The sequence below is a fragment of a genome, unplaced genomic scaffold (assembly GCF_019419815.1).
Source record: "Pyrus x bretschneideri cultivar Hongxiangsu unplaced genomic scaffold, Pyrus_bretschneideri_v1 Contig81, whole genome shotgun sequence".
Taxonomy (NCBI): Eukaryota; Viridiplantae; Streptophyta; class Magnoliopsida; order Rosales; family Rosaceae; genus Pyrus; species Pyrus x bretschneideri.
Genome location: NW_025999822.1, coordinates 358,692 through 372,885, shown reverse-complemented (window position 1 = coordinate 372,885; position 14,194 = coordinate 358,692). Strand labels below are relative to the sequence as shown.

At 33.8% G+C, this 14,194-nt stretch overlaps 1 long non-coding RNA gene across 1 annotated transcript; it reads right to left on the bottom strand.

Annotated features, from left to right (window-relative positions):
• Window positions 1-5,988: 5,988 nt before the first annotated feature.
• LOC125473278 lies at window positions 5,989-14,030 on the bottom strand. Its single transcript, XR_007255149.1, has 2 exons — window positions 13,764-14,030; window positions 5,989-8,348 (listed from the first exon to the last, which is right to left on the bottom strand). It is a non-coding gene; the product is annotated as an uncharacterized LOC125473278 (long non-coding RNA).
• Window positions 14,031-14,194: the final 164 nt, after the last annotated feature.

Below are 14,194 nucleotides of genomic sequence, written 5' to 3'. Positions count from 1 at the left end.
CTCTTCCAAATGGTTTTGCCATTTTAGTTTGGATTATCTAATTTTTTTCTATTTATTTTAATTTGTTTTATTTTTAATATTTTTTTGTTGCCTTTTTATTATTTATCTCTCTCTCCTCTCCATAACTACTAACTTTTAGAGGATAATTATCATGATTTTTTTATTTTAATTACCATGTTTTGTTTCCAATACAGTTTCTGATAAGTTAAGTTCTTTTTTACATTTTTGTCCTCATTTTTTGGATTTTGATTGTAAAGGAAACACAGGGATATTCTTGACATTTTTTAATGCTTCACCATTTTGGGGCCCTCGCTTTATTTATCTATATAGATAAAAGAAAAGATGTTGAGGAAAATTCAAAGTTAGAAACAAATTTTGCTCTCACAAGCGGGAAGAGAGGTTCTCGTAAAAGAGGAAGCACAAACAGTACCAGTGTATTCGATGAATAGTTTCAAGTTCTCATTGTAATTATGTAGAGATTTTGATTCAACGCTAGCCAAATTTTGGTGGGAATAGAAAGATGAAGAAAGGAAAGTTCATTGGGTGAGTTGGAAATCTCTTGACTTACCTAAACAAAGTTCATTGGGTGAGTTGGAAATCTTTTGACTTACCTAAACAACAAGGTGGAATGGGCCCAGAATCTTCAGGAGTTTAATTTAGCTTTGCTTGCAAAGCAATGTTGGCGTATAATTCATGAACATGAATCGCTATGTGTCAAAGTACTGAAGGATAGATAGTTTCCTAATACCTCATTCTTGAAAGCTAAAAAAGGAAGCAGGGCATCGTAGGCGTGGGCAAGCATTATTGAAGGAAGAGAGGTATTGAAATGTGCTAATTGGCAGGTGAAGGATGGTAATTCAATCAGATTATGGAAAGATTGGTGGCTGCCCTCACTACCAATGGGACATCCAACCCCAATTGAAGATACTGAAATTGACATAAACCAAAGAGTGAATTCTATAATATGCCAAGACACGGGAGAGTGGCAATAGGAATCAATAAGATCACAAATTCCAGACCATGAGCAGGTGATGATAAAGGAGCTGCAAATTGGGAATACCCAAAGCGAAGATAGGCTAATATTTTTTTTTTTAAACCTTATAACAATTCCTTTGGCCTACGGATAAAAAGAAAATTAGAATGTGAAGTCGGGGTATCATGGCTACATGACAAAGAAATCAAGAATAAACCCCACCATCCTTCTTCATAATTGCTGATAAGCAATCAAGTATGGAAATTAATTTGAAAATTAGAGGCTCGCCCAAAATTTGAAACTTCACTTGGAGGGTTATGAGAGGGGCTATTGCTGCAAGAGTAAATCTTAAAAAAAAAAAAAAAAAAACCCCTTATCAAACGCTCTAATATGTCCTATTGCAATAAGCAGGAGGAGTTCGTTGAACACATGCTCCTGCTTTGTCCATAAGTGGATTAGATCTGGTTCTGGGGACAACTTAATTACAAGGTGAATAAAAATGAGATTACAACTTTTGGGGAATGGTTAAATACTTTATTATGTGCTGATATGAGAAACAAAAAGGAGAAAGCAAAAATTATGGCCCAAATTGCTTGTACTTGTTGGCAAATATGGAAAACTAGATGTAATTTAATTTTCAATCATAAGGCTATTTTGCCAATGCAGGTTATACAGGCTATATCTTGTGCTTATTGAACATATTTGAAGGCTAAGAAGAGAATCATCAAAATCAAAATATTGGGACACAAAGAAAAGGGTGGTCACCTCCTGAACATCCTTCCTTTAAAGTACATGTTGATGCAAGCCGGAACTAAACAAGCTTGTGCAGGAATTGTGGTAAATTACTGGACAAAATGGGGAGAGACAACTCTATTACTATTTAATAAGAAAGTTAAAAAATGGACCTATAGTACAAGTTGTCAATTGATGTTGAACCCATAAGGTTATATATAGACATTTGCAACATAGTGAAGTACATTCACACGATATGACACAAGGTTCCTAGTTGAAACCTAAAATTTTAATAAACTCTTGTAAACATGATTTTTCATTGTGAAACTTGTTCATTTCAGAGGAGAACTATATATTATACAAAGGCTTATGAAATACCATAAGCGTATTTCCATAAGTAAATTCCTCAAGTATACATAGAAGCAAATTGCTTTGTATAAATTCCAAAGGAGAATGTGTCATGAAGTGTAGGAAATCTCTAAAGGATTTAAATTGCTTAAATTAAGTACTGAAAGGGTAAAGAAAAAATTATGTACTCAATAGCAATGAATGATATAAATTACCTTATTGAGTACTATCAATATGATATTGTGGCAACATACTAAATATCTTGCAAAAGTTGCTATTAGGATAAGAAATTACTGCTTGGTAGTGGGAGAACTTCACCGTTTTTTTTTTAACTAACGATAACCTCTATCCCTTTTCTCCCACATTATTATTATTATTATTTTAATATAATTTTGTTAGATATGAATATCTCCTCCTAAAATGGAGGAGATACGTTCCTGTTCATTTATTTTTTTTTTAAACTTTTTTTTCCAATAAAACAAATTTTAATTTTATGTTTAATATCTGTCTCCTAAAATGGATAGCAGTTACGTTGTTTTTGTTTAATATAATTTTGTTAGATGTTTTTAATATAATTTTGTTAGATATTAATATTTCCTTCTAAAATGGAGGAGAAGTTATTCACAACATTCCTGTTGTTTTATTTGTTTTTTCGTTTCCCTTTTTTTTTCAATATAACAAATTTTAATTTTTCTGTTTAATATCTCTCTCTCCTAAAATGAAGAGCACTTATTCACTATGTTGCTTTTTTTTTTTTACTTAATTTTTTAATATTTCTCTCCTAAAATGATGTTCAGTACAATTATCTCTGACTTTAATATCTCATCCTAAAATGGAAGAGTTATTCATCACGTCCCCTACTTTTATTTGTTTCTTTTTGTTTAATATAATTTTGTGAGATATTAATATCTCATCCTCAAATGGAGGAGTTACCCATCACGTCCCTTTACTTTTATTTGTTTTTTGTTTGTTTAATAATCTAAAATATAGCAAGAACCGTACTAATCAAAATGGAAGCATAAACATTCTATGAAATATTTATTAAAAATCATGCATCAAGAAATTAAGGTGAATAAAAGAGAAGAATAACTAAAAAAGAAACCCGGCTAGTCAAAAAAATTTTGAGGCGCTTTCCCATAGATATCTATTTAAAAAACCACACGATAAATGCTCATAGCAGTTTCAAAAATGACACCACATTCATCCTCTTCACTTCCAAATGGTTTTGCCATTTTAGTTTGGATTATCTAATTTTTTTCTATTTATTTTAATTTGTTTTATTTTTAATATTTTTTTGTTGCCTTTTTATTATTTATCTCTCTCTCCTCTCCATAACTACTAACTTTTAGATGATAATTATCATGATTTTTTTATTTTAATTACCATGTTTTGTTTCCAATACAGTTTCTGATAAGTTAAGTTCTTTTTTACATTTTTGCCCTCATTTTTTGGATTTTGATTGTAAAGGAAACACAGGGATATTCTTGACATTTTTTAATGCTTCACCATTTTGGGGCCCTCGCTTTATTTATCTATATAGATAAAAGAAAAGATGTTGAGGAAAATTCAAAGTTAGAAACAAATTTTGCTCTCACAAGCGGGAAGAGAGGTTCTCGTAAAAGAGGAAGCACAAACAGTACCAGTGTATTCGATGAATAGTTTCAAGTTCTCATTGTAATTATGTAGAGATTTTGATTCAACGCTAGCCAAATTTTGGTGGGAATAGAAAGATGAAGAAAGGAAAGTTCATTGGGTGAGTTGGAAATCTCTTGACTTACCTAAACAAAGTTCATTGGGTGAGTTGGAAATCTTTTGACTTACCTAAACAACAAGGTGGAATGGGCCCAGAATCTTCCGGAGTTTAATTTAGCTTTGCTTGCAAAGCAATGTTGGCGTATAATTCATAAACATGAATCGCTATGTGTCAAAGTACTGAAGGATAGATAGTTTCCTAATACCTCATTCTTGAAAGCTAAAAAAGGAAGCAGGGCATCATAGGCGTGGGCAAGCATTACGGAAAGAAGAGAGGTATTGAAATGTGCTAATTGGCAGGTGAAGGATGGTAATTCAATCAGATTATGGAAAGATTGGTGGCTGCCTTCACTACCAATGGGACATCCAACCCCAATTGAAGATACTGAAATTGACATAAACCAAAGAGTGAATTCTATAATATGCCAAGACACGGGAGAGTGGCAATAGGAATCAATAAGATCACAAATTCCAGACCATGAGCAGGTGATGATAAAGGAGCTGCAAATTGGGAATACCCAAAGCGAAGATCGGCTAATCTTTTTTTTTTTCAAACCTTATAACAATTCCTTTGGCCTACGGATAAAAAGAAAATTAGAATGTGAAGTCGGGGTATCATGGCTACATGACAAAGAAATCAAGAATAAACCCCACCATCCTTCTTCATAATTGCTGATAAGCAATCAAGTATGGAAATTAATTTGAAAATTAGAGGCTCGCCCAAAATTTGAAACTTCACTTGGAGGGTTATGAGAGGGGCTATTGCTGCAAGAGTAAATCTTAAAAAAAAAAAAAAAAAAAACCCCTTATCAAACGCTCTAATATGTCCTATTGCAATAAGCAGGAGGAGTTCGTTGAACACATGCTCCTGCTTTGTCCATAAGTGGATTAGATCTGGTTCTGGGGACAACTTAATTACAAGGTGAATAAAAATGAGATTACAACTTTTGGGGAATGGTTAAATACTTTATTATGTGCTGATATGAGAAACAAAAAGGAGAAAGCAAAAATTATGGCCCAAATTGCTTGTACTTGTTGGCAAATATGGAAAACTAGATGTAATTTAATTTTCAATCATAAGGCTATTTTGCCAATGCAGGTTATACAGGCTATATCTTGTGCTTATTGAACATATTTGAAGGCTAAGAAGAGAATCATCAAAATCAAAATATTGGGACACAAAGAAAAGGGTGGTCACCTCCTGAACATCCTTCCTTTAAAGTACATGTTGATGCAAGCCGGAACTAAACAAGCTTGTGCAGGAATTGTGGTAAATTACTGGACAAAATGGGGAGAGACAACTCTATTACTATTTAATAAGAAAGTTAAAAAATGGACCTATAGTACAAGTTGTCAATTGATGTTGAACCCATAAGGTTATATATAGACATTTGCAACATAGTGAAGTACATTCACACGATATGACACAAGGTTCCTAGTTGAAACCTAAAATTTTAATAAACTCTTGTAAACATGATTTTTCATTGTGAAACTTGTTCATTTCAGAGGAGAACTATATATTATACAAAGGCTTATGAAATACCATAAGCGTATTTCCATAAGTAAATTCCTCAAGTATACATAGAAGCAAATTGCTTTGTATAAATTCCAAAGGAGAATGTGTCATGAAGTGTAGGAAATCTCTAAAGGATTTAAATTGCTTAAATTAAGTACTGAAAGGGTAAAGAAAAAATTATGTACTCAATAGCAATGAATGATATAAATTACCTTATTGAGTACTATCAATATGATATTGTGGCAACATACTAAATATCTTGCAAAAGTTGCTATTAGGATAAGAAATTACTGCTTGGTAGTGGGAGAACTTCACCGTTTTTTTTTTAACTAACGATAACCTCTATCCCTTTTCTCCCACATTATTATTATTATTATTTTAATATAATTTTGTTAGATATGAATATCTCCTCCTAAAATGGAGGAGATACGTTCCTGTTCATTTATTTTTTTTTTAAACTTTTTTTTCCAATAAAACAAATTTTAATTTTATGTTTAATATCTGTCTCCTAAAATGGATAGCAGTTACGTTGTTTTTGTTTAATATAATTTTGTTAGATGTTTTTAATATAATTTTGTTAGATATTAATATTTCCTTCTAAAATGGAGGAGAAGTTATTCACAACATTCCTGTTGTTTTATTTGTTTTTTCGTTTCCCTTTTTTTTTCAATATAACAAATTTTAATTTTTCTGTTTAATATCTCTCTCTCCTAAAATGAAGAGCACTTATTCACTATGTTGCTTTTTTTTTTTTACTTAATTTTTTAATATTTCTCTCCTAAAATGATGTTCAGTACAATTATCTCTGACTTTAATATCTCATCCTAAAATGGAAGAGTTATTCATCACGTCCCCTACTTTTATTTGTTTCTTTTTGTTTAATATAATTTTGTGAGATATTAATATCTCATCCTCAAATGGAGGAGTTACCCATCACGTCCCTTTACTTTTATTTGTTTTTTGTTTGTTTAATAATCTAAAATATAGCAAGAACCGTACTAATCAAAATGGAAGCATAAACATTCTATGAAATATTTATTAAAAATCATGCATCAAGAAATTAAGGTGAATAAAAGAGAAGAATAACTAAAAAAGAAACCCGGCTAGTCAAAAAAATTTTGAGGCGCTTTCCCATAGATATCTATTTAAAAAACCACACGATAAATGCTCATAGCAGTTTCAAAAATGACACCACATTCATCCTCTTCACTTCCAAATGGTTTTGCCATTTTAGTTTGGATTATCTAATTTTTTTCTATTTATTTTAATTTGTTTTATTTTTAATATTTTTTTGTTGCCTTTTTATTATTTATCTCTCTCTCCTCTCCATAACTACTAACTTTTAGATGATAATTATCATGATTTTTTTATTTTAATTACCATGTTTTGTTTCCAATACAGTTTCTGATAAGTTAAGTTCTTTTTTACATTTTTGCCCTCATTTTTTGGATTTTGATTGTAAAGGAAACACAGGGATATTCTTGACATTTTTTAATGCTTCACCATTTTGGGGCCCTCGCTTTATTTATCTATATAGATAAAAGAAAAGATGTTGAGGAAAATTCAAAGTTAGAAACAAATTTTGCTCTCACAAGCGGGAAGAGAGGTTCTCGTAAAAGAGGAAGCACAAACAGTACCAGTGTATTCGATGAATAGTTTCAAGTTCTCATTGTAATTATGTAGAGATTTTGATTCAACGCTAGCCAAATTTTGGTGGGAATAGAAAGATGAAGAAAGGAAAGTTCATTGGGTGAGTTGGAAATCTCTTGACTTACCTAAACAAAGTTCATTGGGTGAGTTGGAAATCTTTTGACTTACCTAAACAACAAGGTGGAATGGGCCCAGAATCTTCCGGAGTTTAATTTAGCTTTGCTTGCAAAGCAATGTTGGCGTATAATTCATAAACATGAATCGCTATGTGTCAAAGTACTGAAGGATAGATAGTTTCCTAATACCTCATTCTTGAAAGCTAAAAAAGGAAGCAGGGCATCATAGGCGTGGGCAAGCATTACGGAAAGAAGAGAGGTATTGAAATGTGCTAATTGGCAGGTGAAGGATGGTAATTCAATCAGATTATGGAAAGATTGGTGGCTGCCTTCACTACCAATGGGACATCCAACCCCAATTGAAGATACTGAAATTGACATAAACCAAAGAGTGAATTCTATAATATGCCAAGACACGGGAGAGTGGCAATAGGAATCAATAAGATCACAAATTCCAGACCATGAGCAGGTGATGATAAAGGAGCTGCAAATTGGGAATACCCAAAGCGAAGATCGGCTAATCTTTTTTTTTTTCAAACCTTATAACAATTCCTTTGGCCTACGGATAAAAAGAAAATTAGAATGTGAAGTCGGGGTATCATGGCTACATGACAAAGAAATCAAGAATAAACCCCACCATCCTTCTTCATAATTGCTGATAAGCAATCAAGTATGGAAATTAATTTGAAAATTAGAGGCTCGCCCAAAATTTGAAACTTCACTTGGAGGGTTATGAGAGGGGCTATTGCTGCAAGAGTAAATCTTAAAAAAAAAAAAAAAAAAAACCCCTTATCAAACGCTCTAATATGTCCTATTGCAATAAGCAGGAGGAGTTCGTTGAACACATGCTCCTGCTTTGTCCATAAGTGGATTAGATCTGGTTCTGGGGACAACTTAATTACAAGGTGAATAAAAATGAGATTACAACTTTTGGGGAATGGTTAAATACTTTATTATGTGCTGATATGAGAAACAAAAAGGAGAAAGCAAAAATTATGGCCCAAATTGCTTGTACTTGTTGGCAAATATGGAAAACTAGATGTAATTTAATTTTCAATCATAAGGCTATTTTGCCAATGCAGGTTATACAGGCTATATCTTGTGCTTATTGAACATATTTGAAGGCTAAGAAGAGAATCATCAAAATCAAAATATTGGGACACAAAGAAAAGGGTGGTCACCTCCTGAACATCCTTCCTTTAAAGTACATGTTGATGCAAGCCGGAACTAAACAAGCTTGTGCAGGAATTGTGGTAAATTACTGGACAAAATGGGGAGAGACAACTCTATTACTATTTAATAAGAAAGTTAAAAAATGGACCTATAGTACAAGTTGTCAATTGATGTTGAACCCATAAGGTTATATATAGGCATTTGCAACATAGTGAAGTACATTCACACGATATGACACAAGGTTCCTAGTTGAAACCTAAAATTTTAATAAACTCTTGTAAACATGATTTTTCATTGTGAAACTTGTTCATTTCAGAGGAGAACTATATATTATACAAAGGCTTATGAAATACCATAAGCGTATTTCCATAAGTAAATTCCTCAAGTATACATAGAAGCAAATTGCTTTGTATAAATTCCAAAGGAGAATGTGTCATGAAGTGTAGGAAATCTCTAAAGGATTTAAATTTCTTAAAGTAAGTACTGAAAGGGTAAAGAAAAAATTATGTACTCAATAGCAATGGATGATATAAATTACCTTATTGAGTACTATCAATATGATATTGTGGCAACATACTAAATATCTTGCAAAAGTTGCTATTAGGATAAGACTCCTGAAGAGTCTAGAAAAATATAAAGTATTGAAAGGAATATTGTCTTGAGCTTTAGATCAAACCATATACCAACCCGGTTCTTATCAATCAAAATGTTTGTGACATTAAAGAACCATATGGATTGAAAATTATGAGTTGAACACTCAAATGATTAACCAATATTTAGACACTATGAAAGATCATTGATTCTCGTGAAGGAAACGATGAGTTGATATTTGATCCAGAAGTACCATATCTTAGTGAAGTATGTGCCTCACTGTATCTAGTAAGGTACACTAAATCAATTGTCACATTTCCTATGAAGCACAATACCAACATATGAGTTTTAAGAATGAAGTAAAGTTTATCTATTTATATCTCCAAGAAATTATAGAAATGTGCTTGTTGTAGTCAAAGAACTCGCTAATAGCCATGATCTTATTTGGCAAACAAAATTTAAATATCTCTCTAGCCTACATTCAAATCGTTCTCAGAAAAGATTTGTATTTACAAATACAAACATATTGATCCTACAACAATCAAGAAAGCAAGCATTCATTGCTACATCTTCATATCACTTAGAAATACATTTGTTTAATAAAGACATGTGACCCATTAAAATTTGGAGCGCATGTGATCCGCCTTCAAAAGAAAACGCTCCAACTATCATGCATGGTATTAGATTATATCAACTTTTTAATCAAATAGATTAAAGAATTCGAAATTAGAGGGAGATACCCATCAGGGGATACATCCAAAACAGATCAAGATTTAGTAGATGACTTCATGCCTATGCAAGCAATGGCATCATGCATGTGTAAGCAATGATGTCATTACCTATTCATTTGCCTATATAATGAAGGCCAAGGCCACTAGCAACAAAAAAGAAATGGAAAAGAGAACATGAAAGAGGAGAGAGAAAAGAGAAAAGAAAAAAAAAGAGAAATATAACAGTAAGCTATAAGGCTAGAGATGAGAGAAAAATAGTGAATGTTATCTTTGTACTCCTATTATTTTAGATAATGTGGGAAAATACTACTACTGCCCTAAGGATGCAAGCACATTTGCTGAACCTCGTAAATATTTTGTCTTAGTTACTTTATGTTCCTCTGCACACATATTCCCAATTTCACAACAAATTCTTGATTCTTGTTAGTTTTTTTTTTTTCTTCAAGAACGGGGAATATAATCCAAAATGAAAATAGGAGGCTTATCAAATACAAAACTGCTAATATTCATATTAAAATTCCAGTTAGCCCGACTAATCCGTCACAATATTTTTCTCTTTGTAAATGTGTTTCAACTCACACCTTCTTAGTTATCTCATCATTAATTTGTAGTTATATATGCATAACTGTGTCCAGAGAATGAAAATTATCAACTTTGGTTTGCTTCAACAACATAACAATAGCCTTGGAATCCATCTCAATGCTAAGATCAGTAACACTTATCAAAAGCAAGTTGTAAACCAAAGTATAAACTCCATAGTTCAACATCACAAACCCGTCCTTGCTCCAAATGAACAACAAAGCCTCCTAACCAAAGGCATTATGATCCATCCACGTTTAGCTTACAACAACCTACATTAGGAAGATACTAAGAAAGTGCAATTTGTCTCTTCACATGTCACGCCCCAATCCCGACATACGTCCAGAATTGACACGTGACGACACCAAAAATCCGTATCTATCATATCCCACCTCCGGGATATGGCCAAGCACAACCCAATAATCGAACCACATAGTTATTTTCGTATGCTTTATGGCTGCATCTAACCTCCCCGTTAGACTGCCTACATACCCTAAACAGGGATCAAGCCATTCGTAGTTCGTCATACACAATAATGGACATATAACACAGTCCGATTAAGTCGAAAGGTATAACATTTCTCATTCAATCAATAGAACTTGACAAGCATGAAAATGCTAGACACAAGGTTACATAACAACCCATCTGAAAATCATGATTTCCCCTCCAACACTATATAGACCATTATGTCACAACATGATACCGCAATTCACAACATATATCATTTCAAGAACCAACGATGTACAATACCATTCTCTTGCCACATTTATCAACAAGTCTAGTCATAACCATAACCATGGTATCCAACATATCAATCCCACATGACGATTTCCTTTTCCACTCCAACCATCACATAATTCATCACGTTTTCCACATAAAATTGCATTTCATAGTATGTAACATAGTTAAGAATTAACAAAGTACACATTAATCTCTAGAAGTATTAATCAACTAAAATACTCATGATAACCCCACTCATATTCAACTTCATTCCATAATCACATCAATCAATAATGTCAACCATCACATCATCAACAACACATACAACAAGTCGAAGCGTAAGTCTAGAGCAACACAATTCAGTTGAAGACTACATCCTTGGAAAAAGGGAAATTTTGGACCACCCAACGGAACCAAGGCATCAAAGGGGATTCCGGACCATCACTCCACGGAATCCAAACAGAACTCAGCTCCAGTCCACCCAACCGAATTTAACGAAAGTCCAAGAAACATAACAACGGCTCGAAGGAACATGACATGATTCAAGCTACTCAATTCCCAAAAACTCAACGAAACGAAACAATATCGAGTGACAAATCCACATCACAATGGGTTATCGGCCAATTACTTGACCTCACATCTCTCAAGCAATTCAATATGCATTTCAATCACATGTCACAACTATTTCCAATACACTAGTCACATCACATTTCACTTCATCTTACTAATCACTATACTTCCAACATTATATTTCAATACATAGCTTGTAACACATCAAGGAATTACGAAGTACAATATTTACATTTAATTACGTTAATCAATCAATGAGATAACATATCATTTCACGAATTTAATTAAAGAACTCTACATAATTCCCAATTTGGGTTAAGAATAATAACATGGTAATTCTAATTTATTTTCACAATATCTATTGTGGGTAATTCCCATCTACTCGAATTTAGGATTCTAAATCGCCTTACGGAATGAACAAGAGCAAGGATTCCGGACCACTCAACGGAATCCAACAACATTGGGTTCCGGACCACTCAACAGAACCAAAATATCAAGCGGTTTCTCATAATCTACCCAAACCTGTCATATGTAAAGTCAATGCCAATATTATAGAATTGGTGCACTGGTAATTCAGGCAATCAGATAAGCGGAGAGGCTCGGGTGAGGGACAATAAAATAAGCATGTGATACGATAATAAAACCAGCCGTCAATCATAATTTATAAACCTTGAATATAAATCTTTCATAAGAAATCAATACCAAACTTTTGAAAACTCCGAGGAAGTCACCCAAACATCCAAAAGTTCATTTCAAACAACCATAACATCTCACATCCATATTCACATACACACAATCATATTCACATACACACAATGAAAGTAGAAGTAGGGCGACACAGTTCATCCAAAGCCTACACCTTTGCAACCATCTCAAACTAAACTCAATGAACTAAGGTGGATACAATCCCGGACCATCACTCAACGGGATCGCGGAGTAAGAGGGATTCCGGACCATCACTCAACGGAACCCAAACCAAGATACGATTCCGGACCATCACTCAACGGAATCGCAGAGTGGAGTAGGAAGGATTCCGGACCATCACTCAACGGAATCCAAACCATGATACGATTCCGGACCACTACTCAACGAAATCGCGGAGTAAATTGCATAACCACCAATCAATGAAACAACACATGAATCAAGTTACTCAAGTTATAAAGGCTCAACGAAACAAGAGATGAAATAATGAAACGAGCATTGACACATGTTTCAAAACAACAAACCCCATGACAATGGGTTAACGGTCCACCACTAGCCCTCACCACATCATATCAAGCCAATCATACAAAACAAACCATATTTCCAATATGCACGTCGAATCCCACTTCATATAACTATATGATTGGCTAAATATGAAAATTAACAATTTATAGGAAAAATGATTATAAAACCATTTCATATTCACATATCTTAAATTCACTCACATTTCATCATAACATACCATCTATGTAAATCAAACACCTTTCGAATATGCACGTCAATTCACATATCACGATCATCATCAGTACATAAGCCAAATCATGTTTGATAAACATAGGTCTATGGCTAAATATATATAAATATATATAATCACATTTCAATAGAATCACATTATAAGACCAAGTAAAATTCACAGATGATATCAATATAAGAAATCAAGATAATAACCATACCACATATGTTCAAGTCATTCTCTAACCAATGTAGACCCATTAGACTTCACTTAAGTCTCCCCTAGTACTAATTTTATTATTTAGAACGTTCCGAGACATGTTGACCACAATTCAACTCTCGGTCAACGATGGGGTCCACAACAATCCGCAAATCAAATTTATGATCCATAACTTCCTAAAGTCCACATTATGCTTCGAGGATAACATACTAAAGTTTCATTATGATCCAATGGTCGAATTGTCGTCAATCACACAAACAAGTGGCGGTCCAAATTGATCACCACACCCAACAATTGAATCTTTGGCAACCAAGTTAGACCTAGGTTCACATGATCACTAGAAGGTATTTGAAACCTAGACAACACTCGTGAACGATCCTACGCACCTCCACACGCGGTGGAAGTCAAGGTGGAGGGTTTACAAACCCCGAATTTCAACATTAACTAGATTGGCTCAAATTTACATGGTAGCTAGAGTTCAACAAGGGAAACACTTTTCACAACTAGGCCGACGATAAATTCTAACCGGAAACCGTCCAATTTCACCGGAGAAAACCGAATTTCTAGGTGTTCTAAACACCCAACTCCAAAATGAATACAAAAGCACCAACTAAGCATACCAACTTGAAGATTATGAAGAGTAGATGAAGTTTCATACCTCACTCGAAGGAAATCGTTGCCGGAATCGCCGGAAAAATGATAAAACCGCCGGAAAAGTCGTGGACTTTGCGACCTCGAGCTGCAAAGATGGAAAGGAAATGGGGAAATCTAAAATCACAGAGATGTAGAGCTCGGCAAGAGCTTTCCAGGGACACCAAGATCATCCAAAACGGAGTTCGGATGAAAAAGATACAAGCGGGTCAAGTTTGGTGGGTTTATGGGTCAAATTTTCCCCTAAAACGGTTTTGGGCGGTTTCCATTTCCCATTTTCTGAAATCCCCCCCCATTTATAGCATTTTGGTAATATTACCAAAATGCCACCAACTTCAAACGACTCTAACTTCTCCGTTCGGACTCGGAAATAAGATCTGTTTACGCCTACGCGCTCATGGAATCAAACTCTACCTAACCAATTCAAGAGTTGACCAA